We start from the raw sequence: 15,336 nt of genomic DNA on the forward strand, positions 1-15,336 counted from the left end.
CATGAGACTAAATGGGCTGGAAATTCAAATGAATAAAACATCATTATAACATACACCGTACACCTGTTCACAGCTCTATTGACAGCTTGATATTTTTATTAGGTGCATGCATGATAATACAAGAGTGAATGACCATTTTCACAGTCACAGGATAAAAGTAAGCAACCAGAGCTTGGTGTGTGGGGTCGCTTAAACCACAGAGCTATGATCAGTGCTTAACTAGCCCCCAAATGCCTCCACTTAGTCATGACTTCTAATTTTATAAATTATTTACACTTTAGTAGGTGCAAAACTGGTGGAAAATGCCTTTTCTGGCTGCTTGATTGACAGTATAATTATACTGTGTTTTTGTTTTTAGCACTGTTATGCAGAATTATAATACCATAAAAACAAAATATGAATGTTATGAGCTTTTAACTTTGACAAGGTCATTCTGAAGCCTACCAAAGAGATGTCATGAAAAGCCATAGTCATCATTAGCTGTGTCCTGTGAGTACAGCTGTACCTCCAGCTGTATTTTAGTAAGACTAAATGCTCAATTCCATATAAATTTTAAAGACTGATCTATTCTACCAAAGCAATCAGAAAAATAATCCTGATATTTGTCCAATTTATTTATTTATTTATTTATTTTAAAGGAAGTGCCTAGAACCAGTAATCACAAGTTAGATTCTCCTGTGTGCTAGGTTCTGTACTTCAGTTAGTTAATGCATTGCAGAAATTTCTATAGACTTTCAGCTGCAATAAAGCACAACTCAAGAGAAATGAGACAGCCCTATGGAATTTGTTTTTTAAAATACATTTGATCTATCAATCATGAAGACTCATTATGAGTATGTACTTTGGTGAGAGATACAAGTATTCATATCTTCCAAAAATAAGGGAATACAGTTTGTATTTTTTCCCCAAAATGTTAAAACGATTGAATTTGAAAATACAAAAGAATTGCAGCCTATACAATCAAAGAATTGGATTAAAATTACATAGAAAGCTCATATTTGTCTAGTTCAGATATGCAGGACCTCCCATGAAGAAACAGATTTCCAATTTGCAAGGAAAATTCCTCATCCCGTAAAGTGTGAGTGTTGAGCTTGCCAGATTTCCCCTATCTGCCTTGATCTTCTTCTGATAGAAGACATCTCACTCCAAGTTCTTTTGAAAAGGTGCTGATTTCATAGTTTAAGCTAAAGTGTTGGGTTCCCTCTGGATTTATCCTACATGGGGATTCTTAATCAAAGGCAAAGCCACCAAGCAGGCAGCTCCTTCAAACTCAAAGCAACTATTAGTGCTAAAACAAAAAAATGGACCCATAAAAGATTCCACAGAAGAATAAACAAAAGTCCTTAAGAGACACACTTTATTGCTGTTCCATCTTTCTGCATATTATAATCTATCCCCAACGGGCTCCAGTTCTCATCATCCAATTCTAAAAGAACAATAGAGCTTCGCCTTGTCTCATAACTTCTATGTCTGCAGCTTTTAGTTCCACACAGTTATCACTCTCCTGTTTCCAAAAAAAGTCCAAAAAAAAAAGTCCAAAAAAAAAAAAAGCAGCAGATAATAAAAGCAAATAATAAAGCTGTTGCACATCTCTTCCATGCCAGTCTGCCCATCCTAGGGAAGCAGCCAGACTGCTACAGGACTGCATGATGTGCATTACTGTGATACAATGGCAAGTACGGGCTTGAATTCCGCAAGTGTATGGTCTGAAATAAATAGTGTAAATAACATGCATTCTATTGCACAGATGATGTAAAGAAAGGCTAATATGCACAGAACTTTATTAGAAGGGTCTATAACTGATGACATACATCAGCTCTAAAAGGAACATAACTTGGGGGGGGGGAGAAAAAAGGCTACAATAAATATTAACCTCCAACTGATGTGATACCTTCAGCAGATAGTGATCATCAGCCTCTTCAGTGACATTTAGCCTTACACCCAACACTGATACTACTGACACCTGTGGTAGTGGTAGCTCTAGGGGCACTGGAATTATATGACCTTTAAGGTCGTTTCTATCCCAAACTGTTCTGTGAGCATGTGATCCATTTGAAACCTCTCTAACTTGACTTTGCTTCATTAAAGCTTGCACCTAGTTCTCATGTTTTTCCAAAGCCTGCGTGGCAGTGTTTTGTGCTTGCTCTTTCCCAAACCACCATTTTCATGCTATTTTTCCTTATGGCCTTGCACTGGCAAATCCCAGTATTGCTGGGGATGTTCTTCTATCTTGTTTTATTGTTCTTGTAGGAAGCAGCAACCATGCTGTGAGAACCACCCCTTCTCTTCTTTCTTATACCTAACTTTATAGGTTTTAGGTAGTACTAGAGAAAACACAAAACTTGGTGCATAACAAAGTAGATAACAGTGCAAGTATATTAACTGTAATTCATCTGATGAGTATTACCCAATACTGTATATGCATGGAATCTTGAAAACCAGTCAGAAACTGGTACAACACACCTGAGAAAGCATACTGCAGTCAACACTAATAGCATCATAAATAGGTACAATACATAGGATTGAGCAGGTCTTGAAGAAAATTATACAGTAGTAGGGACAAAGTATGGTGGAAATCATTGCTAACTGCATCATCACCACCTGCTGCACTGGAGAGAACACACCTAGACAAGGATCCTTGTCTGGGGATGCCCTCATTTCTCTTCACAGCTAGCTACTGGGCAGTTTTCATCTTTTCCTTCTCTTGCCCTTGCCTACATTTATTTTCTTTCCTACTGAAGTTAGTTTCACTGCTGGTAAATCTGCCATCAGCAACAGAACCTACTAATACAGTCTTTCTCAACATCCTTTGTGCAGTAACATAATGACAAGATAAATCAATTTGTTTAAATTTCCTGAAAATTTTATTTCCACAAGACATGAGCACAGATTTTCTCACTGTAACATGGCATTCTTTACTTTCTACTCACAAAAGGCATGTTTCCAGACTTCATTTTTTTTAAACTCTTTTCTTACTTTTTTCAATTTTCAGCTTATTTTTGTTGTTGTTGCTGCTGGTAAAAAAAAAAAAAAAAAAAAAAAGCAAAGGCTGGAAACAACATAAGATAGTAATAGTTTTACTGTTATTCTAAGGACCTTCTTCCTACTCCTGTCCAAAAATGCTGCTGCACACATCTTCTGCTCATGCATCACCATGGTTCGGATTCATTCATACATCCATTATTATGGTATGTTTACATTCTGTAGGTATCTATTTTTGTGCGTCTGTGTTTTAAGGACCCACATACAGCACCCACATATACTGCAATCATTCTAGTGCCATTCTAGTGCTTCTTTTGCTATCTTCTGGACTCTCCATATAGTCTCATTCAACCAATTCCATGATATATTCCCTTATTCAGCAAATGTGACCTACATGCTTTTTTTTTCCCTAGAAAGAAACATTCTACATTTAGCTGGGTTAAATAAGTCACACTGCAGTGTTGTGTCCATGTCCTTATTCACCCTTGTTGCTGTCCACCCCTGTCAATTGCGACCTTGATTAGCAATTAAAACACTCAGATAATTGGTAAAGATATTGAATAACAAGTTGTAACAAATCTAGCAGAAATTACCAACCCCTGAGGCCTGAACCACCCCGAACTGTAGAGCAATAGTGTATGTATAATATGCTGGGAGCCAATGAATCTTTTAAGGAACAGTTCTAATTTATTCTTTATTGCAAAGGCTACTACAAAGTGAATAGATTTCAGTGTTACGCCTATGAAGACAGAATTCCAATAACAGAATCAAGATGTTACAAAAGCATAAACAAGGGCAAGGTCTCTGTGTGGCACAGAAAAATGGCTGCAGTTACTGAGTGACCAATAATTTTCTTCTCTACTTATTTAATATTCCAACTTTTACTCATGCTGCCAATCACAAGAAAGGACACCAGTGAAGTCAATACACTAATGTCCTTTTTGCATGATTCTGCATCAATGCCTGCAACCACAACAACACTGAGTAAAAACAAATATTCCACTTAGTAACTTACTACTCTACTGTGTAAACAAAAGAGCAGGAGGCTTACAAAGGTACAGTACCAAGCTGTATGGAGCAATTTATTTGCCCATGAGTACTCTCATCCAACTCTTTTTCCTTGTCAGGAAAGATTCTCATTTCCTATCTTGACTGATACCTTCCATGTTTCACAGGATTATTATGTGTTCTGTGGCTGTTAGTTTCCACTTTATTTTTTATTCTCATAATATACCCTCCAAAAGTACAGCATGTCAGAAGTACCAGTAAAAAGAGAAACAAATAGATTCTACTTTAAGATATCTTATTTCTCATTATAGCCATATCGTCAAAAAAAAAAAAAAAAAAGTTCTTTCTATCCACTCCTTCTCATTAACTTAAGCCCTATTTTATCTTTTAGGAACACTGCAGGCAAAAGAATGAATATACAAAGTGGTATCAGTAGGCTTCAGCTATCAGTTTGGGCTTCCCTGTTGTCTTGTTATAGACAAAGATCTGCCTGTAACAGGCTTGAATGAATGATGGCTCAACAGTGCCTCTCTTAAACCATTTATTATAAGGTAAGCTGTTTTAAAAAATGACCTCTTCTATTATCACATGCCCAGAAAAGCACTATTTAATCTCTGCTATGACAGGAGATCCCAGATTTCAGCCTTGTATTGTAGTCCTTTAAAGGTAAATATGACAGTTCACACGGAGGCTTCCAACCACTGTTTGGATTCACCTGCTTTGACAGTTCTACAGAGCAGCTGATTCCAGCAGTTAGCACAAAAGAAATCTCACAGACAGCAGATGCACTGTGTCACATGTAATATTTTCAGGTAGAAACACATTTTTTTGTAAATAATTATGGTAGATTAAGAAAGAATATCAGGTAGTACTATGATTTTATTTTTTTTTCCCAGAGAGATTAGATCACAATTTGTCTAAAAATATTGAGCTACTCTGTGTGTCGAGGCACATTTGTTAAAGCTAATACAAAATACTCTGAAGCTGAAAGGACTTTTATCAAATGGCTCCAGCCTATGCAACAATATTTCAGATGCAATGCAAGACAAACTTTGCATTAAGATACAAAAATGGTACTCTTTGACAGAAAAAATATCCCCTATTTACCATTGCTATTATGACTACTGGACTCTCAAACTGTTTTATATATTACTTAAATCTGAAAGAATGAATTTGGGTTAAATTCTCAGAATCCTATGCATCTCTCTGTCTGTCTTTATGCAGGCCACAATATGTTGATACGTGCTCTAAGCAGAATGGGGATATTGCAACTATGCATGCAGAAAATTTTGATTATTATTTTTTTCCCGTTTATAATTCCTCACCTGGCAATCTAAACTTTTTTTGTGTGTTCATGTAGGTGAATGTAAAAGTGTGGACAAAACAACTAGCTCTCACATTTGTCATATTTTATACAGAAGGAAGCAAAACAACAACAAAAAAGCTACCATTTTGGTCTGCCTGATTCCTGATGCAATGTCTTGAATCTTGACTAAACTGAGAAGGAGGCCTTATTTTCCCTTCAGTTTAAGTTGCTTCTAGCTCGGAGGAAATGAAACCTGTGTATCACAATAGAACTGAAGGTCGGGAGGTTATTCAGCTTGCTGTGGCAAGTACTGTTGATCTAAATCGCAACTGCCTGATCAGCGCTACTCACACAACAGGAAGAAGTGGAAGGGAGGTTGCACAAAGCCAGTAGCAGGTTACTTCTATCTCAGTCTTTGAAATAATTTTCTTACCCTACAGCTCTGTTTCCTTTATAATGTTAATAAACTGAACTGCCAAAGGAAAAAAAAAAAAAGAGAGAGAGAGAAAAAGGATGCCAAGAAATGGCTTAGGCTGTGTCTTCAAGTAAGTATATGGAGAACATCTCATTCCAAATAATCATCTAATTGGAAATGGCTTCCTAAGGCATTCAAATTTTCTAGCTAATGTGACACCTTAGTCCACAATATCTGATCAAGCAACATTAGGGAAAGGAATAATTTGGCTCTGGTCCTCACCCAAAGGCACTTGCTCTCAGTTTCTCCTTTGTGGAGAAAGTGCTCCTGCAGTGACATGGTAAGGTTGGGAATGCGTCTAGCTGAAAATCACAACAGCAGAAAACAGTTATGCTTCATTCAGCTTGATCAGTCCACAGACTAAGGTTGTCATGTGGCTGTATGTGAATTGATATAGCACAAACACAAGATGGGAACAGTGTCTAGTGATAAAAAGGACTGCGGCAGTTTATTCTAAACCAAACTGATCAGGGAATTTTGGTGTAAAATACAGGGACTTATATCCTCCATAAAGACAGGCCATAGGTTAGAGACTAAGCACCTTTTCTCTAGCTCAGAGCGAATGCATGAAGGGAAGAACAATAGAATTACCCTTCTAGCTAGTAACTCACTCACAAAATGTTAACCTCCTGCCCCACAAAAGCCCAAACAAGTGAATATGAATGTGTTAAGAGCAATCTTCATGACTATATTTATTTGAAAGCGAATGACCTGGGGGCAACCTGCCTTGAGGGACAGCAAGGTATTCTAATGTGGGTGAACGTCAACAGCTCAGGCAAGTCACACTGCATATGATGGCAATCAACTAAGAAAGTGGGTTTTTACAGCACATTTGCTATCAGATGTTCTCCTGAAGTTTTACCTCTGAGGTAAATGTATAATTTACATATGTAGTACCAGACCGATACAGAGATATCTATTTTCAGCATTTTACAGAGCAATAGTAGAACAATTTTGAATGAACTACTCCCTAAGCTGAGGAAGAAGGGAAAAGGTCAATAAACAGAATGAAAATCCCCCTAATTTGATCCATTTGCTGACAACAAACACAGATTGGGCAAACTACCAGGCAACTCTAACAGAACTAGCAAGGTTAATGGAGCTGCTGCTATAACATATTGTAGATCTAGTAGTGTCAGTGGCGATAGTGGTAATGTTGTAAACACAGTTTGTTTTCCATCTGGTGAGTGGTATATGCCCTTGATAAAAGGGTGCTGCATTATGCAATTTTCTCCCAAGTTTATTTACTCCTAAAAATATATAATGGTTTTAACAGACGTATAGAGAGACAGGACTTCTGTTTTTAAAGCATTCGTATAAAATATTTCCTGAGGAAGCCTATGGACAATACTAAATAAAAATATAAAATAAAATAAAATAAAATAAAATATAAAATTAAATTAAAAATAAACTAAAAATATTTTTACAATATGCATAGGGGCCTTTTTGTTGTGTGTTTTTGTTTATTTGTTCATTTTTGTGAGGACCAAGCCCAGTTCAACTACTTCTGCAGAGAAGTCAATGTGAATGCTGGCCAAGTTTGGAATGGAAAATAATATTTTACATTTATATTTCTCCTGCACACTTTACAAATTACTTACAACACCACTGTGAAGCTATCAATAAAACTATGATGGATCTATGTTCCTAGGTAAATTAAATCAATGGACAGCCTTCCCTTCATTGCAGCAGATTTCAGATCAGGCCTTGAGAGATCACTGATACAAAAATAAAGTACCTTTCAGCAGCACTTCGTGCTGATGTGCAGGAGTTGAGAGTCTCATTCAACTTCATCCTGCAGTCTTAAGGATAAACATGGCTGAGCATATAGTTTTAATTCTCTTAATCAGTGTTTTTAACGAATATTCTGGTTAAGCCTTGATCTGAAATATAATCACTCTTTTCATCAAAATATTTACAAGAGAAAATGTGGGACCTTGAAGATTCATGTTTGAATTGTGCATGGTATCTATGGTTACGATGTATTATAGATGGTAAGGAATACTAACACACTGCGTGAAGTAGAAAGAACTGCAATCAGAAAGAATAAGACAGCCTAAAGGAGATAATACATTGCCTAGAAAAATGATGTGTATATTGGAGAAAGCTGGTATGGGGGAATAAAGCACAGAGGGGGAAAAAACGCATGCAAATAGTCATAAGCTGGCATTATAAATGTGAAACAGAACTTCTGGAATTGTGAAATGGTCACAGGGACAAGTGTACCCAAAGGTGGTAAGATGCTTAAGAAGGCAGGGCAAGATGGCTTTGCTGATCCTCTGGTTCCAGTCTAGTACGGAGTATGTGTTAAGTTACACACATCCTAGTTTCAGATGCTAGCACAAGTCCCAGGTCAGGTGCTACTGGGGAGGAATGGCTGTCTTTGTCACCAAGATACCACCTTGGTGAGCTAGTCTTGTCTGCTATAAATCTTGCTAACAAGACTATGAAATGCTGAAAAACAATGAATAACCAAAATGCTTGACATTTGCTGTAAAAGTGTTCTGAATGGGAATGAAGGGTCTTTTACCTGAAGACTATGCTCTACTGGAAGTATTCAGACAACTGCACACAAAAATGCCCATTAAGTCACCAAACGTTGAGTATTAATTTGATTTTAACTTCTCATAGCAATTACCTATTTCTGCTGACAACCATTTTGAATAAACTGTACTGAATGACAGTTCATAAGCATCTACACTTCACAGATAATGCCCAGTTGGGTGAGTGAATACCTGTCAAGAAGTACACCAGCTTCTAGATTGTTCAGAGGCAGGAGACAGGTTTTTTTCATAAGAAACTACTACAAATTCTTACTGGTTTTACAGAGAAGGCTATACTTCGCAAGCACAGGATGTTTAGTAGGATCTTTTCTGATTAAACCGCAGAGTACTGCATGTAAAGGGACAGGAAATCACAGTGGGTCTTCTATTTTATGGCTTCCCCTGAATCTGAGGAACTCTATTTCTTCTTGAACATGAAAACACAGAAAAATTATTTCTTAATGACATTAATTAATCTATGTATATACCAACACATTTGGAGGAGGTGCAGAATCCAGGTTTAAGTTTTAAAATTTATATTGTTAAATTTATTCAGTCCATTATGAGTGATAGACAATTTAATGTAAGAAAGGTAAAAAGACATGACCGTTGCAAAGATTAATTCCATCCCACATGAACTACTACCTGTGACCTACACTATCTCAAAGATTACACTGCAGAACCATAGCAGACTTGTGAGTTGCCATTCTAAAATTATCAAAACACATATCGCAGCACTTGTTACACACCAGATCACTGAGCCATAAGCAAGTCTTTTCATTAAATATTCATTTCTACAAAAGATTTTTTTTTCCTGAAATAGAAATTTGGTGACAACTTCCTCGTTTTCAGCAAACCTTAATCACCATTTTTTCTACCTCAAGCATTTTATTATGTAGCAGTGGTAAAATATAAACTTTTCCAATTCTGCATTCTCCTCTTCCCTTCTCCCCCACCCAGTGAAACAGAGCTGAAAGAAAAACAAGTTTCAGAAAGTAAACAACACTGTCTTACTAGCCCATATTTCCCACTGGAGAGGGTGAAAAACTGGAGTGTGAAATGACATACTAAAGTAAGTGAGTGCAGTTGGAAAGAAAGGGAGAGTTAAAAAGGAGAGCAAAGCTCATGTTAAAAGTTCTCAAATATTCTAGTGAAAAGGCAAAAAAAAAAGATATAATGAAACTGCACATGAAACATGTCTGTGTTCTCTCAAACATTCTGAACACACACAAACAGTACAAGTTCAAAAATTTAGTTCAATTTAACTATATATATACATTTATATATATATATATATATATATATATCTTTTTTCCTCAGGGTTAGAAGAGAAAAATCCAAACAGGGTTTGATGGTTATTATATTTCTTTCTTGATAGAAAGTATCAGATCTGTTTCTGAAGAAGCTTTAAAGAGAAGGATGCAAACCACTTCCTTAACTGGAGGAGCTCAGGATTTCACGCTCATCCTTCAAACACTAAAGTAACCTTTTACTTTAAATTTTCAGGAATATGCTACGTAGACTTGTTTAGCTGACAGGTTGTGTATTCTAGTATTTAATCGCCATTTAAAAAAGAATTTTTGAAAATGTTCAATTTCCACTGCTACACCTAGCGTAAAAGCGCCCTCCTACTGAGAGGCTGCCATAGGAAAAGAATTTCCCAACAATTCTAACTCGATGTTATTGACAACAGCCCTTCCCCCCAATTCTACGAAAAGTTTTTATAGTGTTATTGCAAAATAATATGAACGTGAATATGGTGTTCAAATGATAGTATGTCATCTCAGACAGATATCAGAGATACAGAAGACATATTCAGGTTATATATACACCAAATATTTATGTTTCACTGCTGTTATTATGTAGCGGTTGCACTACAAGTGCCAAAAGTCACCAGCAATGATTAGGAGTATACGGCACTGGAGCTATTTAAGCAACTAAGATAAATACACTCATGGTAATAGGTTACTGCTCACACACACAGCATGCATTAGCTTTTGACCTGATAAGCGTGTAGTTTAAAATAGTTAAGACAGAGAAAAACGTAAATGAGATGTATTATTATTACATAGCAAAATGAAGCTTACCCAGTAACAGGACCCTGAGAAGCCCAAGAGACAAACCCGTATTACCTGAATTCATTAGTACTTTTACTTATCATGTTTCTCTAAACATATGATTACACTAAATTACTCTACTTTTCTCAAAGTATTTGTAATGATGTGCTAGCTGTCGTGTCCCTGTGATGATGCAATTGGCTAGGATACCAGTCTTTCCTCTGAAAACCCATTTTCTTTCCCGTCCCGCATTCCTGCTTCTGCTTTTAAACAGGAAATCTACTTCTAGCAATAAGCAGTTTGTGCAAAATAGCTACTGGAAAACAACTGCTGATACCACCTCTTTTTTTTAAAAATCAAGAATGATCAGTAATTTGTTTCAATTACCTTAAGAATATAAAATATTCCCATGTATTTAAAGCCTCTGGATCTAGGCTATTTGAGCTTGCTCTGTACTTAAAAAGTGACAATACAAAAGAGGAAAGCATTTCATGACATATGTATCTTTAAAAAAAAACGCCAACTTTCAGGCCCTGCAAATGCTGCCACGGTATCAGACATGGTAAGTGTAAAATGTGTTGCCTGTCTACAAATTGAACTCTTCTGGATACAAAATTTTTATTGTGTGTATACAGCACACAATACAGTCAGGTTTTTTGATACTAAATAGTAATTTCTATTGCTACAGAAATAATAATTTTATCTATGCCAAAATACAAAGGGAATAGCATCACAAGTGATTGTTAGGTTATGTTCTAACTTTTCGTCATTTAATACTGGATATTTTTCCCACATACATGGAAGATTTTAGGTTAGTAATACTAATGAAGTAACTATTTGTTTAAAGATTTAAGTTTAGAAATTGAACCAAAAACTAGTGATATTCAGGAAATCAAGACTTTCACCCCACTGTATATTCACAGCAGTCACTGTTGAGATTTCACATCTAAAATATACCTGAATTCAACTGCAACTGAAATATTTTTAACATTCCTAGTTATAAGCTACACAGTATTCCACAGAACTGTGACTTCCCATAGGTAGTCGCTACTTTGCATTTGAACAGCCTTTTCACTGGGTGGAGTAACCACACATACGAAAATCCCAAGATATTTTCAGAATGCCAATACAAAGTAAGAACTTAATTATTTAACTTTGGTTGTACTTATGGGAAGCAAATAGTAGTCTCTGCACTTCTGCTAAAATACTTCCATTACTTAAAAAATAATTATTTACTCACAGGTTATCTTAAGATTTCTCTGAAATTATTTCCAAGAGCAAGGGCTGAAAACCAAACCTGAAGCATTTTCATGTTTCCATCTACTTCTTATCAATATACTATTTGTTGGGTTTGGAACATACTGATTTCCTTGGCATCTGCATTTTTACTTGCCTTCCAACAGGTGTCCAACTTGAACTAAACAAGAGTGACATCTCCAGACTAAGTTCACGGAAATCTAAATTACTGCACCTCATGCAAATAAACACCATGCTTCATCTACCCCATAAAATTTGGAATCCATTTCCCATTCCAGGGCTTTAGCTTTCCAGTTACTTAAGTTTTCCAGCAGATGGAAGGTGCAACATATCTGTTGGATATTTTATGTTCAGTAACTCTACTGTAATAAATGGAAATCCTCTTTGAAATTGAATGGGGAAGACGTTCCTATAGAGTACGTCGCTTCCAGACAATGTTCTGCTAATTTTTTAATGCAATTATTATTTTGATTTACAATTGTTCTGAAGGATATTTTGTTAATCACTTTTCACTTATGCTTTGTTACAAGGAAAATCAGCTCCAATTCTATAAAAGGACTATTTTACATGTATTTATTACCGTGATGCATAATTTTACACAATGAAACTGTTTGACCTACACTAACCACAAGTATTACCTGTGATGTGGAAAGCATTCATATCATACCTTGCTTTAGGTTAGTCAAATACTTTCTTTAAACCGAAATGTTCCTCTTTCCCTTTGTTCAAAATTTTAATCACCAGTATTTTATTTAAACTGGATTAGATATACATTGTGAACAAGGCATAAACAACGTTGCATCTTGTTTTTAAAACTTCTTGACATCAGAACTCCTAATGAGCTTGATGGATCTTATTAACTAAATATTATTAATCATACATTTATTGATCTTAATATATTCAGATTGCTATTGACTATACAGGAAAGAGATTTGTGTTCACAAAACACATTTTTTCATTTAAAATGATTGTTTCTTTCTACTTCTTCCTTTAATATTGCATGAAGTCTTAAACTACCTCTTTAGACAACAGTCATTTGTAAAGCAGGTAACACCCAGAATGTATCTCCTTGATAACTGTACTTTCCAAAGAATAGGGTAATTGCAAATATTCTGTAATATACATATATATTTCTCAGTTTATCTTTGATTCATGGATCAACAAAAGAGTAATTTAATGAAAAACTGTCTAAAGTAAGAACCACCCATCACAAACCTGTCTAGGCTTATAGTCAACCCTATTTTATTCCTTACATAGGTAATATCGGGCTTGATTTTCCAACAGTCCTAATAATCTTACAGATAACTCTGAAATTTACATGCTATCTTTACTTTGACGACCTTGAATAATGAGAAGTTATGCATATTTTCAGGATTCCAAACTTATGCCTCCTAGGCACAAAGATACAAACACTTTCTGTATGGTTCATAATCATCAACTTCCTTATTTACTCGTTTTTAACTCTGCAGTTCTTCTTGGAGTTTCATGCTGCTCCTGGACTTCCTCAGAAAAGGTGTTTGTATAAATATTGCAATCATACTAAATTTCCTTATATAAAAACTTATTTAAACATGGCCTGCATCAAAATTAGTGTGGCCAGCAGGACTAAGAAGTGATTGACCCCTTGTACACTGGTGAGACCACACCTTCAATATTGTGTCCAATTTTGGGCATAACGTTTATGACAGACTGATGAAATTCAGGTTGTTTAGTCTGCAAAAGAGAAGGCTGAGGGGAGACCTCATCACTCCCTACATTTACCTGAAAGGAGGTTGCAGGTAAGGTGTTGGTTTCTTTTTTCAGGTCCCAGTTGATAGGACACAAGGAAATGGTCTCAAGTTGTGCCAGGGGAGTCTCAGATTGGACATGTGGAAGACTTTCTTCATGGAAAGAGTGGTTAAGCATTGGAACTGGCTTCCTTGGAGGTATTTAGGAGACACGTGGACGTAGCACTAAGGGACATGGTTTAGTAATGGGAGTACATAGGTTGACAGCTGGACTTGAAGGTCTTTTCCAACCTAGATGATTCTATGATTCTGTATAAGGCAAAATAATTTCCAAAGCATAAGTCAAATTTAAACTGTTAAAAAAATAATCTGAACTGTACGTTTTCTTTGCTATGCATAACACTAAATTTGAGGATTACTAGAAACCTCAAGCCACCTTATGACACTGATTTACCAGATGACTGAAACTGCAAACTAATGTTATCTGCATATCTAAGTGCTACTCATCGAAGAAAGGTCACCATTTATTCCAGTTACATCTACTACTAGATTAAAAACTAAATTTACATCTTATAGGAAACTGAATCAAAGAGTCTTAATGAACCAAGTATTTAAAGCCTAATTCAAAGTTTATTCCATCTCATAGAGATGTTCTCCGGATTTTATTGGCTTCAGAGAATTTTGGGGAGCAGTTTCACAACAGGCTTGAGATGATTTAGGAATACCCAACACTGCTGTTCACCTGACAGTCTGGCTACATATTTCCATACTTCTTTCTCCTTTGTACTGACAATATTGACTGCACAATTGCACAGTAATATCAAACTCAAAACTATTCCTTATTATACAGTAAGAACTGAAGTTATTAGGGTTTCTGAATGAGAGTTTGCGGACAGGAAATTGAGGGGGTAGTGGTGATGTTTTATAGTTTGTGGTTTGCTCCCCCCCCCCCCATTGGGCTATTGCACACTTGCAATTTCCCATATAAGTAGGGAGAAGGAATCCAGGGTCAGAGGTGGGGGAATCAAAGCTGCCATTCTGACTGCAACACAGGCTGAGAATGGTCTATGCCGATCTTGAGACCATACCTAAAGGTATCACTGCCAAGATATTCATGCCTTCATTTCCATATACCATTTGGCGTTGATTCACTTTTAATTAGTTTTTGGATGTGATAGATCATGCTTTCAACTACTAGGCACACTACCATATCAAATTTTAGAACCATTAGAAAAAAAAAAAAAAACGTACTACAAAAATATGAACTTCAGACGCCAGCAGTGGAGAAATAAGCATAGGAAATTTCATTCCCACTTCCTTTGTGTTTCAAACATGCTGTTTTCCAAAGGCAAACATGAAAAAGCAAAGTCGTGATGCTTTGGCCTCAATGGTTTTTCATCTATTTTCTCACATTGTAGAAGTCCGAGTCCTAACTAGCAGAATGTGGAATCTTGCATTTATTTACTTATTTATTTTTCTAATTTCCAGCAAGTGTTAAGGATTTTGTACAAAGAGCAACACTAGAGTGCACGCATCCCACCTTATAACCGTTAACAGACAAAAAGACACTTCTAGGTGATCAGAGAATGAATTTGAGAGCTTCTCTCTGCATACCTGAAATCTGAATCCAGATTTGGATTTACAGCCAAATCTGTCATAACTCCCAACCATTCCAGAATATTTTGCAATACAGCTCCTTATTCCATCTGTTGTGGGAATTCAGAGGGGTTGCATCTGCTCTATTTTATAGAGAGCTCTTCTATTGGAACAGGGATGAGCACTGCTTTTCGACTCTTTGCACTGACTTCAGAGCAATTAGGTCTCACCCAAATGGAGGTGCAAGAGGTAGGGATTTGCCTGGGATCCTAGACTTCCTCTGTCCAGTCCTATTAGTAGGAAATACAGTAAAGGGGTGACACCTACAAACAAGGAGCTACTGAATTCCTTGGCTGGAAAAGATGTGTTCTGTGCCAGAACAACA

At 36.3% G+C, this 15,336-nt stretch overlaps 1 protein-coding gene across 29 annotated transcripts in view; it reads right to left on the reverse strand.

Moving 5' to 3' along the window:
* The window catches only part of TENM2 (teneurin transmembrane protein 2), a 1,469,731-nt gene that overhangs the window by 966,779 nt on the left and 487,616 nt on the right, over positions 1-15,336 (reverse strand). The window lies entirely within an intron of this gene.

The sequence above is a fragment of the Anser brachyrhynchus genome (genome assembly GCF_964034855.1).
Source record: "Anser brachyrhynchus genome assembly, chromosome: 14".
In the NCBI taxonomy this organism is placed as follows: Eukaryota; Metazoa; Chordata; class Aves; order Anseriformes; family Anatidae; genus Anser; species Anser brachyrhynchus.